The sequence below is a fragment of the Bolinopsis microptera genome, chromosome 8 (genome assembly GCF_026151205.1).
Source record: "Bolinopsis microptera isolate Bmic1 chromosome 8, MBARI_Bmic_1.0, whole genome shotgun sequence".
In the NCBI taxonomy this organism is placed as follows: Eukaryota; Metazoa; Ctenophora; class Tentaculata; order Lobata; family Bolinopsidae; genus Bolinopsis; species Bolinopsis microptera.
Window position 1 is genome coordinate 11,107,824 of NC_087079.1, and position 6,521 is coordinate 11,114,344.

At 38.7% G+C, this 6,521-nt stretch overlaps 3 protein-coding genes across 4 annotated transcripts in view; all 3 read right to left on the bottom strand.

Annotated features, from left to right (window-relative positions):
• Window positions 1–6,521, bottom strand: part of LOC134819637 (Golgi-specific brefeldin A-resistance guanine nucleotide exchange factor 1-like) — a 391,238-nt gene that overhangs the window by 209,412 nt on the left and 175,305 nt on the right. The window lies entirely within an intron of this gene.
• LOC134819638 (oxysterol-binding protein-related protein 9-like) overlaps window positions 1–6,521 on the bottom strand; it is a 108,838-nt gene that overhangs the window by 56,402 nt on the left and 45,915 nt on the right. The gene's annotated exons all lie outside the window — the stretch shown is intronic.
• Window positions 1–6,521, bottom strand: part of LOC134819798 (kinesin-like protein KIF21A) — a 29,416-nt gene that overhangs the window by 21,222 nt on the left and 1,673 nt on the right. The window lies entirely within an intron of this gene.

Consider the following 6,521-nt stretch of genomic DNA (forward strand, 5'->3'; position numbering starts at 1 on the left):
GGGGAAATTTCCCCCGGGTTTTTAAAGGGGTCTTTTTTAAGGGCCCCCAATTTTTTGGGGAAAAAAAAAGGGAAAAAAACAAAAACCAATTTTTTCTCAAACAAAAGGAAAAAATAAAAAATTATTTTTAATTGGAAACCCCTTTAAAAAAAAAAAATTTTCCCTTTTTTTGCAAAAAAACCAAAAAAGGTTTTCCGGGGGAATTTTTTTAACCCACCCCCATCCCACGGCAACGGGTTTTTTAATGAAAAAAAAAAGTTTTAAACGCCCCAAAAAAACCCCCAAAAACCATTTTTAAAGCCCAACTTTCGGGGGCAAAAAATTTTAAAATTTGTCCCCCCCCCCCAAAAAAAAAACCCAAAGGCCCCCCCTTTAAATCACCCCCCTGGGGAATATTTTCTTTCTCTTTTTTCCACAGGGGAAAACCCGAAAGACTTTTTGCGAAAGGGAAAAGGGTTTTTGCCCGGGGGACCCTAGAATGCCCGGGGGGGTTTCCCCCTCCGGGAAAAAAAGGGTTAGTCCCCAAAAATTTCGGGCGCCCCCCCGGGAGGGCCCCCTCGGGGGTTGGTCCCCAAGTGGGGGGGGGCCCCGTAAAATTTGGGGAAATTTAAAAAAGGTTTCGAGAATTTTCCCATTTTAAGGGGGGGAAATTTTCCCGGGAGAAACTTGGGGGAAAAAAAATTTTTTTTTTTAAAAACCTTTAAATTTTAAATCAAAAATTTTAAGTTTACAAAAAAATTTTGGGGACCTTTTTTATCATAGAAAAAAAAAAAAGAAATTTTTTAAAATTTCATAAAATTTCCTTTTTTAAAATTTACCCTTCTTTTTTTTTAAATTTTAATGGGTTTTTTAATTTTCGGAGGTGGGGGGGAAAAATTAAAATTTGGATTTTTTTTTAAAAAATCAATAAAGGGTTTTTAAAGGGGAAGCCGGGGGGGAAAATTTTAAGGGAATAGGAAAACAGAAAAAATTTGGCCTGTTTAAAATTTTACCCCCATTTTTAAAACACGGTCCCCCAACACCCCAATTTTTCAACCCCTTTAAAATAAAAAAAAAAACCCCAAAATTTTTAACCCCCCACCCCCCCTGTGTAAATTTTCCCCCACCCAATTTTCCCCTGGGGAAAATTTCCTTTTGGGGGGAAATTTAAGAATAAAATCCCCCAAGGGGGGGCAGACCTTCCCCCCCCCAATGATAATTAAACCAAAGGGGTTTATCCTTTTTTACGGGGGCCCCCCCGCAGTTTTTGTAAAACCCGAGCAAAATTAAATAAAATTTCTTTTCCTAAAAAACTTTTCCCAAAAGGGATTTAAAAAACGGGGAAAAAACGTGTTAAATTGGAGGGGAACCTTTTAGGGGGGGCCCCTGAAAGATAAAGGGGTTTTTCCCCTTTGGGGGGTTTTGGGCCTTTAAACAAAACTTCCCAAAAAAAAAATTTTTAAACCCAAAATTTTTTTTGGGCCCGCCCATTTTTCCCCTAGCGGGGAAAGGTCCACAGGGGGAAATTTTTGGGGGGTTTTTAAAAAGGGCCCCAAAGAAATTTTTTTGGGGAAATCGGGGGCCCCCCCCCCCATTTTTCCACCCCCTTTACTTGATGGGGAAATGTTTAAAGAAAAAAGGGAGGGGGGGACTTTTAATAATTGTTTGGCCCCCCCGGAATTTAAAGGGCGGAGGGTTTTAAATTTTAAATTTTTAGGCCCCCCCCTTTTAAAATTAAGGGGGGGTTTAAAAAAAGGGGGGCTGGGTTGGTTTTTTACCCCCCCCAAACCCCTTTTCCGTACCCTTAAATCCCAAAAACCCTTTTGGGCCCTTTACAATACATTAAAAGGTTTTCCTAAACCCCTAAAAGGAAAAACACAATACCCCCCCAAAAATTTTGGAGCTAGGTGGGGGGGCCTAGTTTAAAAAACCGGGGTTAAAAAAAAACTTTTTCCTTTTCCCCCTTTAACTTTAATCCCTAAAATTTTTTAATTTTAAAAAATTTTTTTTAGGGGTTTTGTTTTAATTTTTTTAAAACAATTTTTCCCCCCCCCTCTTTAAATTTTTTTGGGGTGGGTTTAAAAAAAACCCTTTCCCTGGGAAAATTAAGGACAAAAAATTTTTAAATTTTTTCCCCAAAAAACTTTATTTTAAAAAGATACAAAAAATTATTGGTAAAACCCAATGTAAAAACCTAAAATTGCAAAATTTTTTTTTAAACCCGGGAAGCCCACCCTCCCCCCCCGGGGTTTCATTTTTTCCCTGTTTGGGAATATACTTTTTTTTTAAAAACCTTTTTCCCCCTTTAAACGGGGGAATTTTAAAAAATTTTTTCCCCAAAAAAACCCTTTAAAATTTTTTAAAATTTCCCAAAATCTGAAAATTTTACAAAAATAAATTTAAAAATTTTGGGGGGCCCCCCAATTTAAAATTTTTTTTTTAATGGGAGTTTAAATTTATTTTTTTTAAATAAAGGTGGCCCCAATTTCCCAAAAAAACCCGGGGGGGAGCCTAGCTTAAGGGAAATAAAAATTTTAAATTTTTGGGAATTTTTCCCCAAAATTTTTTGGGGGAAAAATTTTGGCCCAAAAGGGGGTAAAAATGAAAAAAAAGGGTTTTTAAAAAAATTCCTAGAAAACAAAAAGACCTTTTAAATCTTTAAAAAACAAATTTTTTTTCCCTTTTAGGAAAACCCCTGTTTTTAAAAAAAAAAAACCCCAATAAAAAAAAATTTTAATTAATCCCAAAAATTTAACCCCCCCTAAGTTTAAAAAACCGAAATTTTTAAAAATTCCCCAAAAAGGGGGAAAAATTTCTTTTTCGGGGAAAAAAAAACCAATTTTTAAAAAGGGAAAATTTTCTGAGGGAAATTTCCGGGAAAAATTTTTGGCCCCCGGGAAAAAATTAGGTTTTCCGTAAAATCACCCCCCATGGGGCCCTAAAAAACCTTTTGATGGGGGGCCCTAAAATTGGGGGAAATTTAAAAAAAGAAAAAAACCCCCCCTTTTTTACCCCTTCTTTTGGAGGGAATAAAAAGGGTAAGCCCTGGTTGAAAAATTTTTTTTACAGGTAAAAACGGGGAAAAAAATTCCCCTTTTTTCCAATAATTTGGGGAACCTTTTCTTTCCCTCCCTTTGGGGTTTTGTTTCCTTAAAAAACTGAAAAATTGCCCCCCCCCAATTTTTCGGGATTAATCCCAAAACCCCAAAAAAAAACAAGCTTTTTTCCTTTAAAGGGAAAATTCAAAAAACCCCCCCCCTTTTTAAAACCTTTTTTTCAAAACCCCAAAGACCCCAAACCCCCCCCAAACAAAAAACCCCCCATTTGGGTTTTGGGGCCCCCTTTACTCCCTTTTAAAAAACCCTTTTGGGTTTTTATTTTTGGGGCGGGGGGTTTTCGGGTTCCCCAAAATTTGAAAAACCTTTTTCCCCCAAAATCCCCCCTTTTTTTCCCCCCAAACCCCTAAAAACCTTTCCAATAGTTTTCCCCCCGGGGGCCCAATTTCTCGGGCTAAACCCACCCTTCTTTCAAAAAATTGTAATCCCCCCCACTCGGGTTTTACCCCCGGGGGCCCCCCCCTTGGGGGATTATCCGAAAAAGGTTTTTTTGTTTTTGGGGGCCCTTTTTTGGGGGGGCCATTTGGGGCTTTCTACCCCAAGCCCCCGGGGTTTGGGGGGAAAACCCCTTCCCAGGGGCCCCCCTTTTCCATCTTTTTCCCCCCCTTTTTGTAAAGGCCAAAAGGAAAAAAAACCTTTAAACCCCAGCTCCCAAAACCCCTGATTTTTGATTTTTCCCCATTTGAAATTTTAAAAATAGCCCCCTTTTACGGGCCCTTGGGGGTTTAGCACTTTTTCGGGGAACCCCCATTTGGGGAGGAAAATTAAAACCCTTGGGGACCCCCCTTCCCTCTTTTAAAGGGTTAAGCAAAATTTAAAAGGGAAAGAGACCCCCAATTTAAAAAAAACCTCCCCTTTTAACCCCTGCCCCCCCCAATTTCCCCCCCCCTTTTTATTCCCTTTTTTCCAAAAATTAAAATTTATGCCGGGCCCTTTCCCCAGGGGGGGCAAAAAAACCCTTGCTTTTGGGGCCCTGGCCCGGTTTGCCCCAAAAAAGGGAAAAAGGGGTTTCCCCTAAAAAAGGGATTAGGAACCCCCCCAAAAATAAATTCCCCAAATTTTTTTGGGGGTTGGGGGACCCCTTTTTTGGGTTTTCCCCCGGGGTTTTGGCCCCTACTTTTTGGCCCAAAAAAAAATTGGGGTTTTTTTGGGGAAGGGGGGGTTTGTGGGGAAAAAGTTGGGGCCAAAAACTCAAACCTTTTGGGGGTTGGGGCCCTTTTCCCCCCCCCCCTCAAATTTTTTTTCGGGGGAAAGGGGGCCCAGGGAACCCCAAAAAAATTTTATGGTAAATTTTAAATAAGAAAATTTTTTGGGCCATAAAAAAAAAATTTAAAGGGGGGGGGGGGGGGGGGGGGGGGGGGGGGGGGGGGGGTTTTCCAAAAAAATTCTTTAAAAAAAAGAATCAATATAAAGGGCCTTTTAGCCTTAAAATTTTCTAAAGAGTAAAAAAATTAAAAAATTCGTTTTTCCCTTTGGGATTTATGTTTTTAAAAATTGGGGAGAAAAATTTTTAAAAAAAAAAACAAAAAATAAATAAAATTTTGGGTTAAAAATTAAAAAAGAATTTTTAATTTTCCGGGATATAAAAAAGGGAAAAACATTTCCCGGGGGGAACGAATATTTTTTGGCATGAGGGGGGAATTTTGGGTTTAAAACCCTGGGGGAAAAACCCTTTTCCCTTTTGGAAAGGGGGAAAAAGGGGTTTTCGAAAATTTCCTTAATAAAGAAAGGGGTTCCCCCTAGAATTTAAATTTACCCCCCCTTTAACTCCCTTAAAACTTTTTCGGGGGGGCCAAAAAACAATAAAAATTGGGGGAAAAGCAAATAAAAAAGGGAATACGGGGAATTGGGAAAAATTTTGGGATTTTTTGGGTCTGTTTTTTTTTTTTTTGGGGAAATTAAAACGTTTCTAACCACAAAAAAATTTAAAACTTGGGCCCCTTTTTTATCGTTTAAAAACATTTTTGGGGGAAAAAAAAGTGGAAACCCAAATTTATTCAAAAAAATTTTACAATTAGCTTTATGTTTTTTGAAATTTTCAGCCAAGCAAAGCCCCGAAACCTATTTATTTTAATATTGGACACTGATAAAATTGAAGCAGCGAAATCTGCAACTGAATCAAAATGTTTTGCATAAGTAACGAGCGTGCTAAATCACTCTACAATCCATCTTCGAGATTGTTCTAAAAGGGCCCCCGACGGTTGTAACCAACTTCAATCGATGTATTTTCGGACGCTGATTCCGAATCACCCCCCATGACATAGGGTTAAAATGCTCCCCTGACGAGATATTGGCGAAAAACTGTCTCGATCACGTGATATGACCGTATAAGGAAGTTAGTCTAATTTCTCGTTAGGGTTAGGGTTTCGGCATATGTTTTGTTAAGGATAGGGTTAGGGTTAGGGTTGGGATCAGATTAGAGGGTTAGGGTTTCGAAAAGTCGTTCAGAACCAGCTAGAGAACGGGTTGAAAAAGTCACGTGACAGTCGAGTGTAGAGTGATTAATCATCATCCCATAAGTAACCTTGTATCACGTTGTGACATCCACGGTCGTTTCACCCACGTTCGTTTCACTGACGATACAGGGGAGCCGCGCACTCGTGCGCGGCGGGTCATACAACGTATTTGACCATTGTTAATGGTCTGACCCGGCGCGCGCTACTTCGTAGCACATTTCGAGAAGAAAGCGGCGCGCGCTACTTCGAAGAAATTTAGACGAGTAACATCCGTCAAACAACGTATGACAAAAGTAACCCTGACTTTTTTCGAGTTTGAGCCTTTAATGTTTTAAGGAAAGTTTTCATTTTATGGTTACTGTTTACCTGAGGACCCCAGGCTTTAATGTTGGTAAACAACACCGAATAGAGATTAGGCGGAATGACAGGCTGAGCGCGGCCCAGTAAGGTTACTGTTTAACTTTACATTATGTAATAGTTGAACACTTTCTAAATTAAAGTATAATTCAACTAGACTAATAAAATACTAAAATCTGAGTAAGAACACCTTTAATACACTTCACTAAATCGATTTTTGGGCCAAAGGCCAAAAACCATGTTTTTTTGATATTTTGTTCACATAGCCATGTGCCTACGCGTACTGCGTGACGCGCTACTGCAAGCGAGAGGGCTCTGGTTAGAGCAAATATTTGAGCAATTTAACTTTGTCGACATGCCAGCAAAATGTGCATAAAAATAGTTGGAACACAGCCGGGCCGCATAATAAATAAAATAATATAAAATAAAACGAGTCCCTTAATTTTAAAGTAAAAATCCAAAATCCAAGGCTAAAAAGGTGGTCAAAATGTAGGCTTTTTGCGCGCACTTAATGTTTGGTTTTTAAGTGCTATATTTAGAATTTTTTCCATAACTCTTGTAATAACGACTAATTTAAATAGATTTAATATAATTCTGACAAAAAAAATTTTTT